This window comes from Myxocyprinus asiaticus, chromosome 26 (assembly GCF_019703515.2).
Source record: "Myxocyprinus asiaticus isolate MX2 ecotype Aquarium Trade chromosome 26, UBuf_Myxa_2, whole genome shotgun sequence".
Lineage (NCBI taxonomy): Eukaryota > Metazoa > Chordata > Actinopteri > Cypriniformes > Catostomidae > Myxocyprinus > Myxocyprinus asiaticus.
Window position 1 is genome coordinate 36,611,779 of NC_059369.1, and position 24,971 is coordinate 36,636,749.

Sequence of the window (24,971 nt, forward strand, 5' to 3'; positions counted from 1 at the left end):
TTTGTGGAAGGAAGCTTCCATAATAGTCGGTCTGATATTACCATGAGAGGGTCCAAACAGTATGTCTCTGTAAGATGCCTAGCAGCAAGGGTTTCTGCAAGGAAAGACTCTATACCGACACTGAAAAGGTGGAATAGAAGCTGCAACTAAAACAGTGGTTCTCAACCGGGGGTGGGGACCCACTAAGGGGTCTCGGCACACTTCCAGGGGCCACAAGATCTTTAAAATTATTTAGATAGGTAAATTATTATGATTTAAATATTTATTACATTATAAAACTTACTGAAATGCTAAAATTAATACTCCCATCAACCCTTGCTTTAATGAAGAATATTCAGTTCTAGACATTCTGGAGTACAAATTATAATGATTTATAGTTTTAATCTCTTGTTGATAGTAGTTTCTTTCATTAAAACTTGAAAACAGGCTAGTCATTATTATAGTAGAAATAGAGGAAATATCTTATAATAATAAAAAATACCCTACATGGATGGCCTTCAAATATGTTCTCTGACAGTGGGGGGCCTTGAAGTCAAAATCACTGATCAAAATACATTCAGATACATTTTCAAACAGATTAATGGTATTCAGTGGGCATGCATGCATTTATACATCAACTACATTGCAACAACTGAGATGGCCATTATGCTTTAAAATATAAAATCAAATATGCTTATATGACAAGTTTAAAGCTGCTCTGAAGCTGCCATCATTTATGTAAAACCAGCATACAAAACTTACACCGAGGCGGAGTTTGAAGATTAGGGAGATTTACGCAGAGTTCGGAATGGCACACCACCCCCACTACACCGCCGTGTGTGTCAATGGCAGAAATAGCATGAGGAGTATGGTAGTATGCAATTCCGAACCCATCCCTAGTCTGGTTTCAATGCGGCACCACATTCAAGCTAGACAGATAACTTTCTGCTGAAATACAATTCCAAAGTGTTTAAAATAAATGATTGAAAGCAATTCTGTTTCCTTAAATTGATTGTGCGGGTACAGAGCAGCCTTAACACAGCTATGTAAAGATAATTTTAAAAGCTTGAATTCTCTTCTAAAAAAAAACAAACGAATATGAAATTGATCTTGTTACCTGCTAAAATCTCCTACGAATTATGGTGGTATGCTGCTGCAGAAGGAATCATACAGCTGTAGATAAAGGATTTGTTGCTGCCAAAAGAACGGTGTGACGTCAGCTGAAGGACCACCGCGGTCCCTGCAGGTGATGCCGGAGGTCTTTTATATACTCTTTAACGACATATCCGAAGAAAAATCTTTATCTCTTCTCCAGCCTAGCGCCCATAGTTGACAGTAGACTGCTGCCTTAGCTGAATTAGTAGGCTCCCTTTATAAGGGCTCTGGTAATAACTGTCTGTAATAACATTCCAAAATAATGCTCTAAAATAATGCTTTCTTGCTCGACTATGAGGTCTTTAGATAGCATAATCGCTTTGTCAGCTGCAGTTTAGATGTTGCGTTTAGTGGCAGCGTGGGTAGATCGGTGTCACCGTTGAGATGTTATCAATCGGTCTTGTAGGCTCGGACATGCCCTGAAGATGACGTTTCCTTCGGTGTGTTTGCGGATAGGGATTCCAGGATCTCGTACTATACTCGAGCAGCTCCCCGATCTTCTAGGGAAAAGGTACTCTCTGGGTCTGAAGCTCAAGATGAGGCATGGAGGTGGGAAAACAAGTAGAAAATAGCGAAAATGATGACTGCAGGAGGCTTGACAAACGCTGTGTGTTACCATGCTGCTGCTGCCGTGCCGCTATGATGCATAGGCAGAAAATATGTTTGATGGGGAAAAAAGGGGTTCTGATTGGTTAACATAGCAAGGTGTGCCGGGGTTACCTATCAGCCTGCGCCACAGAGTTTCCTTACTGAACTTAATTTGTCTATCCGAAATTTTTAATTTCGGATAGACTCCCATACAAAACTAAATAAAGTATTATGGCAGAATTTATGGTAGTTTTGCTCTAATAATGTAGTTCCTACAGTTCAGTTATGACAAATTACAGAAAGTTTTAGCATGTGAATGTGGGTATGACATATTGATAGGATACTGGTCTTGGCAGACTAGATCTGCTAAGGCTGCTGCTGTTGCAGAGCAAGATACAATGGTTGTGAAAAAAAAAAAAAAAAGATTTCTAGGCTTAAGGGTTCAGATGTTATATGCAAAAGAATTTAGTCTGATGGTGGCACTCGATGTTTTGACTTAGACCCCCAAATGGGCCAATGTGGGATCTTCTCCAAGCAGTGTGAGGAATTTTGTTTAATTTCTTTTTATCAATGACAGTCCTGGTTAATGCCAAATTTACATAGTTTTGTTGTAGCAACCTTAACTGTGTGGTATGTTAGCAGAAACTGAGGTTACCATTGTAATGGATTATTTTGGTAATTGTGTCAACATCTTTTGCATCTTTTACATCTTGTTAACAGAAATACGTAAGGTTCATGGTTGTTTACCTTACAAAATCTAGAGTTCTGGCAAAACCATTTATTGCACTAAACTCTTTATTGTTGCCACAACTTTGCCATAGAAGTGTTTGCCAGTTGTGGAAAACTGTCCATCATTGCCAAATGTTTGTTGCAGGTTTGTGAAGAGCTGCAAACTTCTGGCAATAATTTTTGGCAAATTGTTTTGCTTGGTGCAAATTGAACATGTATTATTTTAACTACCACAAACCATTTTTGCAAAGGTTGCACTATCCCACGACAAGGTTGGTTAAACGTTTGTGGAATTTGTACAGAAGTTTAATATATAACAGCTTTGTTCAATTTAACACATAACAGCCCTTATTTTATTTTTATTTATTTTTTTCTTGTATAGCTTATTAGGCTATTTTTATTCTTTATATCATCTCAGCATACTAAATTGTATTTATATCTGCAGCTAAAATGGTCAACTGACACATTATTATATAGCATCATTAGCTGAACGATGATTCAAGTCCACAAAAATTGTAGGTCTAATACCATATTCTTTGTGTGTGAACAAAGGCATTGGGGTAAATCACCATGCTACTCACATTCCCTATGGATAACGGAATGTTTAATGAATGGTTATCAAATGTTCTGCACAGAGTTACTACTGCAGCACACCTGGAAAAGAGAATTGCTGGGCAGCTGTCATTTAGCACCCACTGTTTTGTTTTTTTTAGTGACTAAAGGATGTTACATCAATCCCCTACCTTTTACACTAATGTGAAAAGGAAATAAACCACTGTATAGCCTGTATCTCATAACCAATGGCATCCTAGATATTAAATTTACCAGCTGGCTAATTTGTTGATGGGTTTGACAGGAGAACAGCCTGCTAATGATTGTTATTCAGAAAGCAGAGTTCTGTAATCAAAACATGGTTTTTACGATTGACTCAGTCTTGTTGTGCCAGACACGTCAAGAATCAGAGTATTGACAAATTTACAGTGCCGCCTACAGCAACAACACAAATGCTAATCCAGGTGGTTAGCGTCGCAGTCAGTTTATCCAAGTCTAAATGGAAATGCCTTGAGGAAAATGTTGTTTGTTCTTTAACATGACTGTAGCAGAGGAAATTCCCCAATGGTCTTTTTCAATGTTTTACCATGTTTATTTCAATGGCTACTAAGGGAAAATATGAAAGTATTGGCAGCAAGTGTAGCATAATGTGTTAGTTTAACAAGAGCAGATCATATTTCTTCATGGCAAATATAGACTGCAAATTGCATCTTTAAATTATCCTTTCATCATACAGTCGGAAGGCTAACAAGCTAATCGGTGATGCCAGCTGCCCTATTTCTGCTAGCAAGATCACATTGGACAAAGGCTATGGTTACTAAATTCATGAGCTGTGTCCTGGTGCTTTGTAAATTCACAATGTTTTTATTTTTATTTTGTTTATTTTTTTTTTTTTTACATATGTGCCGGTGTCAGCTCATTGACTTGGAATTAAATCCTTTTAGCTACTGCCTTTGGTATCATTTGCAGAGAAGGAAAGCTTTTTCTTTGATATTGCATGTTGATTTGCCAGCACAGTCGGTCTAAACTGTCTTCTCAAGTTCGTTAGCTACAGTAGCTAGTTAAGCTGGAGAAATGCCCAAACAAAAATGCAGTTTCAATCATGAGCTGAAAGAAACATATTAATTTCTTCCAGCAAAGCAAGAAAATGCATGTGAGGTGTTTAGCAGTCACTGTAAATTTCCCATTTACATATTAGACATATTAGAGCCTCTAATATTGATTGCATTCTCATGCTAAAGAATATTTGGTAACACTTTACAATAAGGTTCCATTCATTAACATTATTTAATAAATTAGGTATTATGAACTAACAATGAACAATACATTTTTTTACAGCATTTATTAATCTTTGCTAATGCTAATTTACAAAACAAAACATTGTCCATTATTAGTTCATGCTAGTTCAGTACATAAACTAATTTTAAGAATGTGAAAATTAACATTTACCAAGATTAATAAATGCTGTACAATTATTGTTTATGGTTACTGTACTTATTTCATTTGATTCTGGTCAAGGTGCATTTTATTTTCCAGCGAGGAGACGAGGAAAGGGTTGAAACATACTAAGATTATATTTAAGATATTACTCTAATAATATGATATGTAAAACCTGTAACATTTAAAACTTTAAGACATTTTCTCTCATTTTGATGGAATAAACTACATCTTTTGGAATTACTCCAGTCATTATCTCTATCATTATAGTAATAAAGTGGGTATCCTAGCACTGTACAGATTAGTGTCAAAACTGAGTGATTTTATGTCATGTTAATTTAATGTAATGGTATGAATTAATGTATTAATTTGTGAAATTTCAATGGATTTGTACAGTGCCCTCCCATCATTTGCAGCACGATAATAAAGACAGATAATGAAAAAAAAAACTCTCTTCCAAGATAATCTGACTTTTTGCCCTAACTGACATCAAGACATTTTGTCTATTGCTTGGGAACGCAGATTGATTTTGGTCTCGCGGCTCGAGGTCCGAGGCTATTGGCCCCGGCTGGCCAGTTGATAGCCCTGGCTTGCTCTGGACCGATAGTGGAAAAGCGGGTATTGTATGCCATGGTGGGCCGGTGAAGCCTTCTTTGATGAAAGCCTGGAGCCCCGCCTCTCTCTACCTGCTGTTCCCTGGGGCACCTGGGCCAGCCTGGACGCAGAGTAACTGAAGTCGTCTTGAGAGGAGGGTCTCTGTGGTCCTGCTATAGGAAGGCCATAGAGTGTGAACAGCGGCAGAGATGCCTCCGGGGTCAATCCTTTAATATTGATTACAAACTGGAGCGGGGCAGCAGGGCCGACAGGCTGCAGCTGTGAATTTGCCCGACTTTGAAGTGGCCCGCGCCTGTTGGTGGGTCCCAGGCCCTCGCGCATGAGGAGAGGCTGCAACTATGTGCCTGCTTGTGGGAAAGAATGTCACGCGACGCCACGGCGATGGAGCCTGCCACCAACAGAGGATGAGATTTAGGAGAGCTGCAGCCTTGCCAGCCGCAACTACTGTCCTCTCTTTACTGCTCATAGAAAGAGAGAGATAAAAAGAGAAAATCAGTAGGCACATTATAGCATAAGTTATGGGTGAGAAGAAACATAGTTACACCAATCACATGGAATCTTTGCACCAGTGGTACTGTCTGGCGACAGTAGCACACATACAGTTACCAGAGGAGAGTTTGTTTTATATTTAAGCATGACTCTCCCACTGTTTTGTCTACTCAGACTGCAGCACAAAGCATTAGAGCAGATGGAAAAATCTGCTTCATACAAAAAAAAACAAAAAAAAACACACAAAAAAAAAAAAAACATATTCATTTGAAATGTTCAGTTACAGTTAACTAATGTATTTTATTATGATTATTATTAATAAATATAAATAAAATGTGAATAATAAATATACATTAAACTATGTTGTTTACATGGTATTATTTTTGGAAATAGTTTTGGATGGATGAATATTTTCATATTCTGTCTTATTCAACTTTCAATCCAAACCAAATAATAATAATAATAATAATAATAATAATAATAATATGTAAAAAAGAGGAAGAGAAATAATGTTTTGGTGTAGATTATTAGAGATACTCTATCTCAGATGAAAAACTTTCAGATGAAGAAAATATTTGATTCATGAAAAAAGTATGATTAATTTAAACAGCAGGGGGTGATCTTACATCAAAGGAGCAATACTAAGCAGTCAGTGAGTTGTGGTATTACTGTACATGTCCTCAAAAGGACACAAGGATAGAAAGAAAATATGAAATAACTTACATTGAGAGGATCAGTCAATCCGGTCCTTGTAGAAAATAACTTCAAACAATGTCTTAATAAAAATGCACAAAGGTTTCGGTGAGTGTTAGCTTTAGTGTTAGGGTGAAGGGACAGAAAATATAATTAGCTTAGTATAAAAATTCAGTATAAAATGGAAGTCTCTGGTAAGTCTCCACTGTCATGATATAAAACAATCCAAATACCTGAATTATAATTGTAAGAAAAAAAAAAAAAGGAAACAAAGAGAGAGAGAGAGAGAGATGCTACTATTTACATTCATTCAGTTTGAACTAAACTGATAGAGTAGAAAGAAATAGTCTTATAGGCGTGACAGGATATAATGTTTTATAAAATGTTTTCTGTGACGTGATTAACAGGGGATTGATATGATAAATTGTAAAGGTGTATAGTCTCAAGCAAGCTGTCACAGGAAAAGACATTACAAAACATAAATGATTTACTTTCTTCATGGCTAATTAATACCTGCCACATGATATGAATCTACGTGAAATACGGTACATGCATATCTCATTTCTGGGTTGGGCAACCAACCAAACCATTTCATTTGAGATTCTCTTCATGACAAATGTCAAAGAGCAAAAATGATTTGTTTCACATTTTCCATAGGAAAGATGGAATTAAAGAAATTATATAATTATGTACTCCAGCAATTTCACATTTATTATTTTGGTAATATGTTTTATGCTGATTGTAGTGTATGCCTGCATAGCAATTTAGTAGTTTGTGCTGCAGTACCGCTCTGCTATCATGGCAAATTACAAAGGCTCTATAATTTACTCCTCAACAGAAATTTGCTTAATGTCTTTATCATTTCTGAGTGATGTGACCCTGTTCATATTCCTTTATTCCCACAAAAGTGATATTTAGTAATTATTGAAAAAAGAAAAGAATACACTGTATATATAATGTCTAGTACAGTAACACTTTTAGACTTATTCAGTTCTTATTCAGTTCTACAAAGCTGAATAAAAGACCAATATATATATATATATATATATATATATATATATATATATATATATATATATATATATATATATATTTTTTTTTTTTTTTTCTGCAGATACCATATTGACATGACATCATAAGGCATAAATATCAATTAATATTTTTTCCCCCAATTAAGAGTAGGATGCAGGACGGGACTTATAGTCATCCTGTTCTATGACCTCATTGCTCCATAACAATGATCCATTGAGGGCCATGACCAGAGAGCTACATGGCAATTGGTGTCCATAAGTTTTATTTGGCATTTTACAGCTATTAGGTCACACCAGTTCTGTGCCATGGCTGACGGTGGTCATTCTGCATTCAAAGAGAAAGAGAGAGTATGTGAGAGAGAGAGAGAGAGAGAGAGAGAGAGAGAGAGGGGGGGGGGGGGGGGGGGGTTGGCGGGGAAGCTGAAGGCTTCAATGTAAATTTGTCTTGTAGTGTTTCAGGCAGTATGTCCCTATTCTGAATATGGTGCATACAGTACATACAGTGTCTTTGTATGCTTGTGGTGTTACTACAGGTATATTTACTGTGTGTGTGTGTGTGTGTGTGTATACATACATAGCTATAGTAAAAATTGGTTCCAAAAATTGGATATATTTGGAGACATCCTCAATTAGACTGCGTGTGTGTGTGTGTGTGTGTGTGTGTGTCTTTTTTTCAGGTAAAAAATAGGTTTTATCATAACATTTCTTTTTAACAATTGCAGGTTACCACTTTTTACAGTGCATCAAGAAATTAAATATTTGATGAGGGAAATGTCTCAGTTAGGTATGTAACCTTGGTTCCCTGAGGGGAACATGACGCTGCGTATGATCGCTCTGGGACACTGTCTGAGTGTCACGTGGTCTAAAGCCCTTATACAATCGCGTCAATTTATTGGCTGATGATGCTTCAGGTGCTCACTTTCACCCCGGCACAAAATCTATACATAAGGGATTGACCGACAGGGCATGCAAATCACCACTAGAATGCCAATGCCACTAGAAGTGCTGTTTTAAGAGTCAAAAATGTATCAGTAACTGTTGTCAAGGGCTCAAACGGAGCACCTGAGAGCACCTCTAATACAACAGATAAATCCCATAAAGGGATGCGGCCGGGACGAAAAGGTCTAAGCCTGCGTACCTCACGCATAAAGCGAGAGACAAGAGAATGTCTAACAACAGAGACTCCATTGATAAGCGCATGTTCAGCCGCTATATGGATTTTCACTTCGCACTGTACACCAAGAAGCAGAAATACGCCACTTAAACGTATATATCATTCTCGGTGATGGAGCTCTAGCATTTAGAATGGTATCAACCACAGCGGGGGATAACCCATTCAATAGAGTGCCCCGTTGAGGGGCCACACACATAATTTCCACAAGTCCGGCCGGGGGTTGCCAAATGCTGCCCTGTGCCTGAGACAACATATTCGCTCTGAAAGGAATCTCCCAAGGCATCTTTTCCAGGAGAGAGACCAGAGTCGAAAACCATACTTGAGATGGCTAGTACGGCCACTAACAGAAGCCAGACTGATCCTCCTGAACCCTCTGCAGAACTGCATGCAGCAGACTGCCAGTTTATGTGCCAATATTGCCCCTGGCCCATCCAGACTCCATAGGCTGGACAATCTTCATGTACAGCACCCCATTCTGTAGAGGAGGTGTCTGTCATTATCACCTTGTGGTGACACAACTGTCCCAACGGAACACCCGACATCAGAAGGCAGGTCCGTTTCCATGGCAGCAGAGTTTAGTAGCACCTACACGTCACTCTGAAGGGACGAAGCACATGCGTCAGTGGTTGAAGTCCCTTTGTGGAGTTCATCCAGCACTGAAAAGGTCTTGCATGCAACATGCCCAGGGGAATGACAGCGGACACCATGATCATGAGCCCCAAAAGCTTGTGAAATGTTATCACAGGGAGAACACGTACCACCCTGAACATCGCTAGACACTGGCATAGTGACAGAACGAGAGCTGGAGACAGGCGCACATGCATCGCCACTCAAAAGGGAGAAAAATAATCCTTGCTTCGACGCGAGTCGCTAGAAACAAACACGGGCTTAGACAATTTGTGCACTGAAGAACAGAAAATCTGACTCGATGGCGCAAAAGCGAGCAACTTTATGGAGCCAGTGACATAGCTCCCTAGGGGGCGTCGCTTAAGCGCCATCAGCCAATAAATTGATGTGGTTGTATAAGGGCTTCAGACCACGTGACACTTGGACTGTGTCCCATAGTGATCATACACAGCTTGAGTTCCACGAAAGGGAACTTTATGATTTCAAATATTGACTGATATTTACACATGCAGTACATTCGTAAATCATTACAATTCATTTATCATGTTATATCATGTATATTTTTGTGTCTCACAGCCAAACATGCAATAAAATATTTAATAGCAACTATACTTTTATTTAGTCAAACCAAATTGTTTTGCTGTTTAATTCACTGAATAAATAATTAAATTAATATTTGTTTTAGTTGCTTGTTTGATTTTATGTACTTATTCATTTATTTTTCTATTTTATTTTATTATTATTATTATTATTATTTTGTATGCACATGAGGCCAGAAGTTTTATACCTGTAGTTAAAACAAAACATTTTCACTCTTTAACCATATAGTCATTTAGTTGTAAATTTGGCATAAATCACAAAATATATGTATACTGTCCCTTGTGTAATGTCAAAAGTACATAAAATTCTTTGTTTTGTTTTCTGTCTTTGGTGCTTTTCTAATGTTTGAAACCCTGTGAGCATGTGTCTTGATTTATTTAGCACTGTGTGACCACTAAGCTGTTTAAATACCCCATGCAGTGTGTGAATTTACAGGTCACTTCTTTACTTTCTCTAATAATCATATATAAAGCTGGTTTGAACATGAAATAATACATTTTTTAATCCAAGAAAAACATGATTAGGAGTTCTGGGATGATCTGTCATTGCCATTATGTCGTAATTGAAAGGCAAACATTATTTTTACCTCAGTGAATGTAGTGGCTTAATGCAATTACTCTAGTGATGTGTGATTTCCAGGCATTTTAAGTACTCTTCTCTGTGTCTCTTTTTCTCTTTACGATCTGCTTCATAAAGGATAGCGTTTTGCCTGAATGGTGCCCAGAATCTTCTCATGTGAGTAATAAGAACATGTGTGTATGAATCAGTGAGTCGTTTTAGACATTGGACCTTGCTTGGCTAACCACCACCTGCCAAGAGCTCTCAAGTGCGTTCATTTGATATGTTTAATGACATTTATCTTGCATTAATTCCCCCCTCTTTACATTAATACCCATGCCCTGCAAATATGGCTGCCACATTTCAAATAAATATATATTTGATTCTACCATGCAGTAAATTGTTAACTGTAACCTGGGAATTTTCTAATTTGTTTGCACTTGTCATTTGTTGGTTTCCAGAGTAACCCTGACTATTTTGTCACATACTGGAGTAAACTAACCTCTAATCACTTTCAACCAGTGACAGGCTTTGCTTTATTAAATTGGCACAAGGTTTTTCCTTATTCCCCCCCTCTTGGCAAACATGTTTTTATAATACGTTGGGGATTTAACCAATTATTTCCATTGCTGCCTGTTATAAGACCGGTTTTCAGTATTTCTGACTCTATATAACAGATATTAAAGTAAGACTCCATAATTTAGTTAATTTCGGAATACTCGCCAAAACGGTACTAAGAATACTGGAATGCAGCATATAATTGTATTTTTCATGATTTATGAAATTACTTATACACAGTATCCCCAAAAAGTATTTGGACACTTTTGGACACTTAAGTCACACTTAAATGTCTGAATATCATTACATTAGATACAAAATCAAACAAGTGGCATCTAAAAGCAAATGATGCTTGAAACCAAACTTAAGATTTTTTTTTTTTTTTTTTTTTTTCAATTGCTTTTAACCAACTAGTCTCAAGGTAATGTTTAGTGCATGGATAGAGTCAGTTCCAAGTTTACACAGGTGTTTTAGCAGAGTTACCACATTTGTAGTTTATCACATTAACTATGAATATGCAAAGTTTGACAACCAGAAAGTGAACCAAATAGCTATGGTTTTATTATTTAAAACATAATAAACTTCTTTTTGTTGAATGTTTTGTTTGAAAAGTATGATTGTGCTGTATTTGTTTCAAATAAATGCCACTGGTTTGATATTTTGTAAAACAATGCAAAGACATACTCATATTTTTAAGTGTGACTTAAGTGTCCAAGTACTTTTTTGGGCCAATGTAAGTTGGCTAATCAAATAATCATATTTAATGACTGATTAGGAGTTTTTGTCCAGTTTTTGTGGGTGTTTAATGTGTTTATCCACTCCACCATCTATTGTCATGAACACTTGTTCTTTTAAATCATTTATCCCTTTCCTGGATCCAAAATGAATCAGTTCAGGTGCTTTTCAGCTGTCAGTTTCTCCATATCTTTGCAGTTCAAACGGAAATCCAGCTTTGCATGGTCATAAAATTTGTGCTCACCTTGCGCACACAAAGCCGTATACACCTTAGTTTGCTTTAACCAAGAGTATGTGAATGTGTGTGTGGGTGGGTGTGCAAATCTGAATATGTTTTGTGCATTCTGGGGTGTTGTTCTGCATCTGTCAACAATCACTGTTGTGTACATATGCACATATGTGTGAGTATCAAATCCATTATACCAAACTATGCATAGTCCTTAATAATTACCATAACTGATCGTGCCAGGTTTGCTTTGTTATGATTTCCCTTTGAAACTGTTTACCTAGCAGCTTTATGTGTAATTTATCACAAAACCAGAATTAGGCGCAGTGGTTTCGGCAGCCAGCACAAAGCTCTGTGAGCGTGAATGGGCCTTTCTTTTGGTGGGTGGGTGAATGTGTTTTTAAGTGACAATACACCTGGTTGCTCTGTAAACTGTTCTACATCAACACAGTGACTCACGCTGAGTGTTTTAGAATGTGTGCATGAAAACAGCTTATGTGTCAATATGGCTTATGTAAACCTTGTCAGATTCTCTTATATATGACCACGAAGGGGAACATTTAATTGAGATTCCATCATTAATCTTGTAACGTCAATTGTGCAGATTGCATCTTGGATGGACTGAGAATAATTGATTGGATGGGAGGTCAGGGCGGGACATGAGTGTTCTAAAGGTGAAGTGTGTAATTTCTGCACCACAAGCATCATCAAACGGAACTGCAAAAATAACTAGATAGGTAAAATTTGTCAAGATAAAACATTAAACTTTGATGTCGGCTTGACAGGGCCTGGACTGAAAGTTTGAAAAGTTTGAAAAGCTTTGTGATTTGTGATAGATAGAGATGGCAGGCGGGAATCCGTCCGGACCGACCGACCGACAGATAGATTTGTCAAGCCAACATAATAACTGTTTTCAAACAGGTTTCCAGAATACTCCCCCAGTCGGACAAACAGATCGTCCCTCATGGCACTGGTTGAACCCATAGCCCCTTTCCAACCTACAGCCCCGGTACCTTTCCCTTAGTAACTTTCTAGATGAGAGCTCTTAAGAGGAACGAGACACCTGAGGAGACTTTTCCCCTCTTGCATTTGCACTCACAAAAGTAACCCCCATAGAGATGTCACATAGTGTTGACTGTTTTTCTGCTGACATTATTGCACACGTGATTCAATAGCAACAACAAAAAACTCAACAACATAGACTGAGGACACCAGGATCGGAGGTACACTTTTGTTAGGGTTGTCTTACACAAACTGTGGCTGCATCCAAAAATGTGAGCAGCTGCCTTGCTGCCTAATCAGTTAATGGTTTAAACAAGAGTGTTTTTGGGTGAATTGAACTCTTAAGGAAACTGGTTTATGGACAGTTTACAAAGCATATGATTTCATCCTATCTCCTACAACCTCTGAAGGCAGCAGTTTCCAGTTTTCGGACACAGTCTGTGTCTTCAGGTTACAGTTTACTGGCCACGTGAGCCGTGCCGCAGCCGCAGCCGGAGTGAGAGGATAGAGGAGGCGGCACACGCTGAACTCCATGGACAACATGTTGAAAATGCTCAGTCAATCTATTTATCAACACGATCTTTTACGGTAAGGGATTTTCTGCATAGTCACAGTGCAAACAGTACAGATGCATTGAAAACTCAAAGCATGTCTCCTGATGAAGTCACACACACACACACACACACACACACACACACACACATACATACATACATATGTGAAACAGGTGATCCTCTTTGGATACTTGGTTGTTTTTATGTTATTTCTATTAAAAGAATTGTAACATTTGCAGACTAGCAGCTACAAGTTTGTTTATAAATGGCGGCTGCCGACTCCTCAGTTTCTCAGTGCTTTGTGTGTCATAGGTTTTTGACCAGTCACAGGCTACAGCACCTCCCATAGTCCCTCTATGCCTCCAAAAGTACCTACACCGGAGTAGGAGATAAAAATGTCCCCTAAAACAGCTATGAGTGCGAAAACAACAAAAAGTACTAGTCCCGGGGAAAAGTTTAGTACCTGCAGTGGGAAAGGACCTAATGTTCTTATGTTTTCAGGGGAATCAAAGTATGAATGGCTTACTCCAGTGGCGGGTCGTGCATTTAAATCTAGGCCTTCATTGTGATTTGTGCCATTAAGAAAACAGTTTCACAATGAATAAGACACCCTATGCCTTTGGGCATCATACATTATGTCGCAGCTAACTAGTAATACCAATTGACATTTTAAAAACACGTCCACGCACGAAAGCCAGAACTTGAAATGACACTTAATGCTCAAGCAAGCCTAATTTTAACTGCAGAATGACTGTTTTGTGAAATGAACATCTCCTGAACAGACATTCAAAAATCATAATTTTTCATATGAATCTAACAAGGAGGTCTATAATACATGGAAAAATTTATCTAATAATATTTGCAATTTAAATGTTGCTTGCAATAAATTTCATTTCGTCAGGGTACACGGTTATGCTGCGTTCCATTCAAGTTGGATGTGGGATATTCCTACTTGATATCTCTGACCATAAATGCATTCCATTCCCTGATATTCAGAACTGCAACACTCATTAGAGATGTCTCCTAGCAACTCAACTGTTAAACAATGATGCAGCGCTAGCATTTGTGCTACAGGTGTATGATTATCAAAAGAGATTATAATGTTTTATACACCTGTTTCTGCAGGTGTTTGTTAAACAAGCTTTAATATCATGTAATGTGGAAACTAACTCATTTATCGATATTACTTAATAAAGTTAATGTTTATCACTTACTTTGTATATCTGCCTGAGTGTTGACATGTTTGTGTGACATCATGCCCCTGCATCTCGGGGAAATTGGAGTTGAGATTTCTCCACGAGCCTACAAGTTGTAATTCTGACTTCAAGATGCATTGCATTGCACTTTTCCTATTAGGAAGTTGTAAAATCCAACTTTCCAAGTTGAATGGAATGCGGCACTACTTTTCAAAACTTGATCTGACACTGAATGTTCTAGCAGCCTAATTTTCACTTAGAAAACTCCTGATGTTGCTATAACAATGCAAAAAGCACTTACCAATTTACTTGAAGTGAAAATCAGTCCTCCTTTACTGTTTAATAAATTAAGCAATCACAGGGTCATGCAGAACATCTCGTGTTTTTAAATCCATAAAGATCTCTTTCTCAATGGCGATACGGCAGTGGTGACAGACGACTAGTCAGACAGCTTGATCTCGCGCTCTTCGCTTTCGAATTACGTACATCACTTAAAGCATGATTGCGTCACTCAAGGCCAGCTAGAAGACCTCCACCGGGACATATCCTAAAGATCACACCCACCAAGAACAAATAAATCAGTCTGATTGGCTGATGAATCTGACAATCTGACTTTAGTTGCCCATTCATTTGCACTGTTGAGGGATTCTGAAGAAATTCTGAAGGCCTGAGGGGTTGGAGCTCACACTCAAGTGCTGCTTCGGGCATGCGATTTGTGAAACAGTTGTCACGCTTCACTTGTAAGCATCAAGGAATAAATTCTGACTGGATACAATTTTCGTTTTTCTCTATTTGTTTGTAGATTCATTAAGAGTGGAAAGCGATTAAAAATACATAGGCAAAAAGGTGATTGAGAATGAAAGGATGAAAAAATATTTATTTACTTGACATTTTAGGCCAGCAGAGAAGGCTTTGCTGGCCCTGAGAATTACTCGTTGTTTTTCTGCATATTACACAGGAATATTTTAAGCTTGGGTATTTTAAAATTGGAAAATGACACACAACAGCTTTAACATGAGAAGCATGTATTGACACATGGTTGGGACCCTTGCGGAGAGGAGAACATAACAACAGGTAAATGTAAATCTAATCTGATAAACAACCATTTTTATGTTTCACCAGCTGAATGAGAGGAAATATACAAGTTATGCAGCAACTGCCAGTATATTAATTACATCAGCCTTCCTGGACACATGCCAAGTCAGGTTGACTTGGCTCTATTCCAGGTCCTCCACACCTCTCCACCCTCACCCCCACAGACATGCATGTGTTTTACACCCTTTACACCATTGTTATCCCTGTTGCGTTTGTATTAATTTTACCTTACTGTAAGAAAAACTTGATTCTTGCACTCTATTATGTTCAGAATGTGTACTGTCAATCATTAGGTTTTGCATTTGGACATGACTCTTGCTGACAGCTCTATTCAGATAATACCTGTATTATTTTTCATATGCAGGCCAGATGGAAGGTTTTTATTATTTGTTTTTATTTTTATTTATTTATTTTTTATTTTATTTTTTCACATTTTCTGCACTGATTATGGTGGACAATATGAAGAACTGTTTAATTTATCCAAAGCTGAAGTTTTTAATCTCTTAAACACTTGTGTCAATGACTGTTTTTAAACAGGTTTCCCAAACACTCTTTTCTGCCATTGGTCATCAAACAGATATTCCCGCCGCAGACCATTGGTCAAGCTAATGTTGCTATGTCAGGCTAGTTGGGACGCTCAAACAGAGCAATGTTTTAATAGCTCCATAGAGCCACAGTTTTACACTTTTCAGGCAAATAAACTTACAAATCACTTATTTATTGTGTAGTTTTCTCTGCATATTAAGCTCGGATATGCAAAAGCAATTTAACATTGAACAAACTGCACACTTAAGCTTTCTGTGGATGCACATTCTGTGTGGGCACATTCATTGAGAAAACTGCACTCCTTGCTGCTAGCTGGCTAGCTAATATGGTATCCCCATTTAAACACTGGTTTAGAATATGGGGTTGAAAGATGGCCTCCTTTCCATCACTCAGAGAAAATAAGTCTATCAGTGCTTCAGCCTCACAGGAAGGGAGCTGCTTAAAAGTCCAATGTCTCCTTTTCTTCACTTCCATTTTGGTGAATATTGTCCCTTTGGGCTAACGGGTGGTCGACGTATGCACTTTGTCGAACCTTAGGCCAGAGTTTAGCAGTGGTTCATGGTATATAGGTTAAGATAGCAAGGAAAAATTATTTGAAAGTCAATGGAGTGTTCTAATCTGATGCATTATTTCAACATTATGCAGCAGAATTCAATAGTTTTTAGTTACTAATGCCATTGTAGAAATTCACTATTCACAGTCAGCAATGATTGATTTAATTTATGAGTGAAAATATCCAAAAGCACAGTGCTTACTGAGATTAAGTGAGTATTATTCATCTGGTCATGTGATTCTAGCATGGCAGCCCCAGCCTATGAGGAGACCCTTTCCATGGAGAATAAATCCGCTTTTATAAGGTTAGTGATATGATTGTGAGTCTTCATATCATGTGAGTTGTCATTATTCTATACATATATTTCAAAATTACAATTCATTTCTATATGAGTTCAACTTTAATGAAGGGAAAATGTGAAACTGCAAATGTGAAAATAAAATAAAATGGTGCTACATTGACCTGTACGGGCACCACGGCTTGATTGCAACATGTCAGGAGCCAGTGTGATATCTGCTACACCACGACTGATTGTGAATGATTAGTTACTGTTCAGGACTGCACCAAGACTGACTGAAGCCTCACATGTTTAAAAACTGCATATTTTCTACATGAGACAGTAATCTTTCTTAGAATTTTAATCTTTAAAATTCTTTCAAAATCCCATTTTAAATAATCTCATCCCAACAGTCAGTGCAAGTATCTACAAGACAGACCCCACAACAAGAGTGTTTGCAGAATAGTGTCTAAGATGATAGTGTTGAAATTAAGTTGGTATGAGGGGTTTATAGTGTTTAAGAGGGTGGCACAACCACCTTGTCATATGCTACTGTTTGAACAATCTGTTACTCAACAGTATCAATCTCTTCCTTAGGCTCTGCTTATTTGCCAGCCATTGTCTCTTTCCTTCTACCAATGAAAATGACCTTCTTTAGATTATGATTTATTTTATATTTAAAAAAAAAAAAAAAAAAAAAAAAAAACATTGGCAAGGATTGGCTTGCAGTCCACAGTGGTCCACAAATTAATATTTTGTGAACATTAGTTAGAGAATGAATGAGTGAATATGAGTTGATGGCCTGAAACTCAAATTGTGTCTCACAATTAAAATGGTATAAATATTGCATTCCTATTGGCAGTTTGTGTTACAACCTTCTTTGTACATGTGTCTGTGTGGTATGTTTGCACCTGCATTGCAATTGTGTTTGTAATTTTATTGATAATTCAGAATCAGAATGAGCTTTATTGCAAGGTATGCTTACACACAATTAATTTGTCATGGTGACAGAAGCTTCCAGTGCAAACAGAATACAAAAAATATACATTACAACATATACATACAAACATTTAAAATGTACATATAAACATATATACATAAACAGTGAAATACGAATAAAAAAATAAGATACAACAGATAGATATATATATAGAGGAAACTACAGTAGGGCAATAATGTTGTTCAAATATGTTATATACAGATATACAGTTATGTGCAAGGTGATTTTATGTATTGTGCAGAAGAGGTAGGATATGTCAAATAAATATCGATGGAATATAAATATGAATGACTAGCTGAATATGCACATGATTCAATTTCCACAATGGAGAGAATTGGGGGCAGTTTTAACTGTTCATAAGGTGAATGGCCAGAGGGAAGAAACTGTTCTTGTGCCAAAAACATTCATTATGGCATTTGAAGTTTAGTTTAAGTAATTACTGTACATATTTATTTAAAATTGCCACTTAAACAATCTATGCAACATCTTGTAAATCACTTTGGTAAGACAAATTCTGCCAGAACACTTAAGCAATGTGAATGCAAAATTACATTTTGTTTCAAGGCGTTGCCAGTAAACTCCTGTAATTTACAAACAAAGCATGCTCTTTTCAGGTAAACTGCTAGTTTGTACCCTATGGTAATGTCATTATGTGTTTAAATTGTGGCTGTCATGAAACAATTGTATTATTATCAGTCGTTTCCCTGGAGTAGATTTTTAATCATTTTTTTTTTTTTTCCTCTTCATTGTATTTGACATGTAAACAAGCTCTGAAATGAAGCGTCGAATGTTGCAAAAGCTATGGCAGCATGAATCTCCTTCATAAAACAAAACTAGCCTTTTCACCCACTCAGAGGAAGACAGCAGTGCATATTCCATCCTGAGTCACCAGCACCTCTAGGCCCTAAAAGCAAATGTGGAAAACAGTTAATGCACAATGACTGATTGTCATGTTGTAGATTCCTTGACATGGAACGCCATTCACTGTTTGGAAAAAAAAGCAGGATGAATCAGGAGAATGCTTTATGGAAAACATGAGAATCTAACTGGAATTTAAAGAAGGGTGGATTGGGATAATATGTTGTTGTTGTTTGTTTGTTTGTTTGTTTGTTTTATTTTTTATAAGAAATTTTAATTTATTAAAATTTTTAATTACATTAATTAAATGATACACTGATTAAAGATAAAGTGTGTCATTTCTGTGCTGCTAGCATCACCAAGGGGAATGGATACAATAAGATTCTAGATTCCAAAATACTCTCCATGTTTTCAGTTGGTTGTACAAACGGATAGACCTGACCCGTAGGGTAGACATAGGGGCTGTTCACACAGAAAGTGTTCTTGTATTCAGTCTGCACTATTGTTTAATTGTTGGTCTATGTAAAAATGCATAATTTTCAAGCGTTTTAATTTAAAATTAGCATTCTGTCCCATTTCACTACCCTCTGTGTTTTGGAGTGCAAGAACATGTCCTGTATGATGCCTGTTCTCTGCAACTGTGGTTTGGCCACTTAATGTGTTAAAATGATAATCCTACTTTTCAAGTATGAAGGTTCCTTTTATGTCTTTTTAACAACCATATTTCACACAAATTTGAGCTCCTTCTTTGTGACATGCTAGTGTGTGTTACAGTGCATGTGTGCATACTGTATGTACATGCATGTTGTAGTAGGCATGTTTGTGAGTTTGTGTAGACAAGCAAGTGTTTTGCCGCAAGCTCAAACATTGATTTACATGCTGCTGTTCACACCTAGGCCCACGTCGTACAATATATCATAAATGACAGGCAGATCGAGATGCAGCAGGCACACTCAGTCCACAAACAACCCAACATTAATCGAGCCCTATAATTGTTTAGAATTTATAGTTTTGCATTGCCTTCGAGCGGATGAGGCAGATGCTTGCACAATCTGCCTGCTGAGATGTTTGGATATGCAGTGTTTAGCATGGGCATTCTTTAAGCATGATGCCACTTCAGTTGCTATTGATTGCACACTGTTTCCATGCATGTCAAGTGGTTTCTGAGATATTTTTCCAATGCATTTTGGAAAATGCATGAATCAGTGAATCAGTGCTTTGATTTGAGAAAGGTATGAAAAAAATAATTCGCACATGCCCCCTCAGATTTTTGAGTCAAGTGGATTTTGAAAGCAACTTCCAAATTTTTTTATCTGTGATAATTAAATTAAGTCAGTAGGTAAAAAGTAGGTAAAAAATAAAAATTGTTTGTCCTAAATGCAGTGCCACAGATCAGTTCACAAGCACCTTCTGCAGATCATGAAAATACCCACCCTCATGTCGCTCAAAACTAAAATAACTCTTTCCTGTGAAACACAAAAGGAGTTATTACTATATTTTCTTTGGCTCTGAAAAAAATAACATTAAAGTGTAATATAATCTAATTTGTTAATAATATAATCAATCAAACAGCAAATAGCATGGTTATGAACTTGTCATGTCATCCCAATAACACTAAGTGAGTCACAGGTGCACCCTAAAAAAAAAAAAAAAAATAATAATAATAATAATAATAATAATAATAATAATATTAATAATAGGTGCATGACTGTCACCCCAGATCATTTGTAATTTGAATTTGATCAATGTCATGCTAAAAAAATAGTTTAATAGACATTTATCAATCCAATAATAAACCAGTGATCTATTTAATTTTTCCAATTATGCCACACTGACACACAATTTTACATTGGGATAAACCTGACAGGAATAAAACAGAAGGCAATCTTCCATTTTAAAGTTATTAGAGTTCAATGCCTATATTAAACCCACAGTGTGGTATTCTGTCCAAATGAATAGATCTTCTATTCTTCCCAATAGATAGACAGTTTGCTTAATCCCACTGTTCTACAGATGCACCAGTGGCACAATGCCAGGCCCATCTAGGACAAGCCCTGACACCAGTGCTGCTCCCATCCAGCTGCTGCCAAACTGCTGTCACTAACTGCTCAAAGGGGAAGGAACTTTGCATATGTCTTGGTTCCACTGACAGAAGGATCTATTGCATATCTATATAAAACAAGAGACAGAACAAGAATTATGAGGCTGATATGTAGAGAAACAAGAACAAGCCCCACCATTAAATTTTATAAAGTTGCAAAAAATAAATATAAAGGTCCTTTTCCCAACACATGAAAATCATTGTGGAAATTATCATGAAAGGGTGATTTTACGAGTCTGATTGGTAGCAAGACAGGAAGTGTACACAGTAAGCAGTAAAAACATGCATTTGTATTTGAAAAATAATAAAACAGAATATACAATGCAGTACTTTTGTGAATGTAAGTTCGGATGCCCTTGATGAATTAAAATTAGTAATATAAATAATAAAAAAATAAAAAAATAAAATAAAAATAAAAATATTTTTTGTTGTTGTTGTTTTTTTTTACTTCGTACTCTAAAACAGGGGTTTTGAAACTTTTTGATGTCATGGCCCCCTAAAGGCAGCTATGCACTGCAGGAATATAAGAAAATAATATGGGGTTACGTTTATTTCGATACTATTGAACACTGTCCTACAGTCAAAGAAAATTAATTTAGCAAATTAGTTAATCTAGTCTGTCCGAAGCATACTTCTGTTCAGGCTGTTGATGTTATATCTAGGCTGTTCTTGCAGGATGCGTTCTTGTGTTCCATCTGTACACCTGCAGCAAACAGACACTTTTGGTATGTCTCACTGTCGCTTTTCATTGGTTTTCAGTGTCTCTAGCCATAAATGCCATATTTTTAGGACACTGAGTCAAGTTAAATATAGTTTGAAACTATAAAAAACTTGTTTCAAGACCTCAACAGTCTGCTCTTGTCAGCCAACTTGTCGGTTTGCTGCCTGTGCAGCTCGGTACAACTGCTAATTACCTGTACAGCTGCAGTTGGGCTTACTGTCCCCTGCTGACTGAGATATGTAAAAACATGGAGGTGGCACTTAAAGCTTGAAGTGCTTCGATGCTAGGAAAATTCCTTAGCATGGTAGCGAGATTAATTAAATATTTATGGCATAATTATGGCAGAGACTATTTGCAGTAGTTGCAAATAGTGATAGATGCTATTTACACTAAGTGTTAATAGCAACCAAAAGCATCTTTACACCCCTGTGCAAATAGTGGCAGATAGTATATACACACACATAATTCAATAGTATACAGTATAGGGGCATCACTGCAGTATGTTTATCTAGAGTCCCACAGACACACTACACCAACCTCTACCCCTAAACCTAACCCTAACCTTACCTTACAAAAATTAACAATGGTTTTCTACAGTAACCATATCACAATGTTATTTTGTAGTAAAATCATTGTAACCACAAACATTAACATGGTTACTATATTAACACCATATTACTATACTTACACCATGGTTATTGCATTAAAACTATGGCTTCTACCAAAAAAAAAAAAAAAAAAAAAAAAAAAAAACACTGTTACTATAATATTACTATAGTAAAAACATGGTTGGATCAAACCTTTCTCTCAACTCCCTGACCTTCTCTGTGACCAAATCACTGTGAGGAAATCAAACTTTTTCATTTGTATGTATTATTATGAGTCACATTAAAGGAAATATTAAGAGTGGAGACAGGAAACAGGATGGGGAAAAGTGGGACAAAAGGTGGAATCGAACCTGGGTTGTCTGGATGACTAAAACACATCTTTACCATCAATACACCCTACACCACTGTAGCGGCACATGGGGAGACGCAGTTTGTCTTGCATTTCTGTGTTTCCACCAGACTTTTGGAGTGCAGAAAGCTGTGCTGTGTGGCAGGTGCTATTTACACTTGGTGCAAATAGTCACTGTATTTTAATATAATTAATTGCACCAAATTAATGTGCTAACTTGACAGCCTTAATTTAAGTAAACTCTTTTTTATATATCGAATTTCCCACTAACCCCCTAGTGCAGCCTTTGCAGCCCACTGAGGATCTCTGGACACCAGTTTGAAAACCTGTGATCTATAAGACATGAGTTTAAACATTTATGTAAAAATCACAAACTTAGGTTCAAAGTTGGGCCTTTCCATTGCAAAGTTAACATTATATATCTTATGCAAATTGTCTGGCAATATTAGCTCCACTTAGAAAGGTCTATGGAAAACAGGGCCAAAGCCGAAATTGTTTAAACTTTGAGTGCTGTGTTATAACATTTGTCTGGCCACAGATAACACAGCACCAGGGGTAACACTGTGGCTGACACATCACTGTATAGAGTTCAATGTATGGGCAACTTTGACACACGTCATGCGAAAAGACCTTAACTTTGACTTTCATCATTGACTCTTTTTACATCTAACCAACTCTCAGTGTCAAAAGTGACAGGGACAGTGGGAGTTTGTTAGAACAAGCTCCAGGTACATTCAGAGCCTATAAATCTTGAATATATGAATAAGCTGGATACATTTCATGAGCTTAAACTAGCACATAACCATCTGGTTTGCATCTAGAAGTCTGCAAGACAGCAACTGACCAGGGGTGCATTTCCCAAAAGCATTGTTAGCCAACCATGGTCTTAAGCTCCATTGTTACAAGCAAAGTTCAACGAATTGGTGTTTCCCGAAACCATAGTTCCAACGAACATTCGCAAACTGTGTCACAAATTTGGAACTACAGCTCTCCAACTGTGGTTAGAAGCATAGCTCCTTGTTAGTTTATGATGTCGACGTCATTGATTTAGCTGTGGCTGGGGTGTGTTCTATTTAGAGTTATCACCCCTATGCCCTATTCCTTTCAAATATTTCACCATCCACTTTGAGAACTTTGGAAGGCTTAAAGTTGTGGTGTTCAAATTTCACGTAATTTAATTGTACGTTTTTTTTACGGGAAATTCTGTTTGAAACGATATTCCAGCTTGACTTTCACAATTGTTCTCCCTTCGAAATGCCCTCCAAAGGTATTATTTATGCCGTTTGGAACACAGGATTGGCTTCGTTTCTGCGTAGAAAAGGTGAGTTATTTTATTATTTACAAGCGAATATCTTTGTTACAACATTCCCAAAAAGAATTTCACATATGGCAATATATGTAAAACATAATATGTATGTTAGTGATTTTCACTGATATAAAAATGTATCTGTAATGTACATGTATTCAACATATCTGTAGTGCTTTGTGTGTAGTGTCAGAAAAATGTTATGTAAGTGTAAAATTAATTCATTCACATTTCAAAATATTACACTTTTATATATGTAAAACATTACTTCCCAAATCACAGTATCATTTTATGTAGCCAATATGCCCAAATAAATGAACAATAATTGTAGAAATATGTACATGGCCATATATCTGATTACATGTCTGTGTAAGTAGTTTTGGGTTTATTGTGTCGTGTTCACAGAAGTAGAATATAAAAGAGTATAAAATATTCTCAATAGGCTTTGTTATAGAAAAAAAAATTACATTATGCTTCTTGTTTGCAGCAGTCTTTCAATTAATGTTTGCAGAAAAAAAAAAAAGAAAAAAAAAACATAGACCAATAATAATAATTACAATTTGTTGTATTCTGAATTAAATGTTCTCTGATTTCTGCTACTGCATGATGAATTCTGCCTTGATGTGGGTTCAGAGGATCATCATCAGCAGCATCATCTTCATCATCATCGGCAGCATAATCTTCATCATCATCAGCACCAGCACGAACCCCCGCTTCCTCCTCAGGAAGTTGAACATTTTCTCTGACTGCAATATTGTTGAGAATTGCAGTAACCATTACAACAGCACAGGTTTTGGAGCGGTTCAGCTTCAGGCCGCCACTGAACTTGCTGATGCAGCGAAAACATTGTTTCCACACTCCTATAGCCCTCTCCACTATAGAGTGTGTCCTTCCATTGGCCTGATTGAACCTTTCCTCTGCAAAAGTGGCTGGATGCTGCACAGGTGACAAGAGGTATGGGTGAAGAGGACATTCACTGTCTCCCAGCAGCCAGCTGTCACCAAATTGCTGAACTGGTCCACTTAAAAGAGTCATGTGTGCTTTCAGGCCATTTTGCCA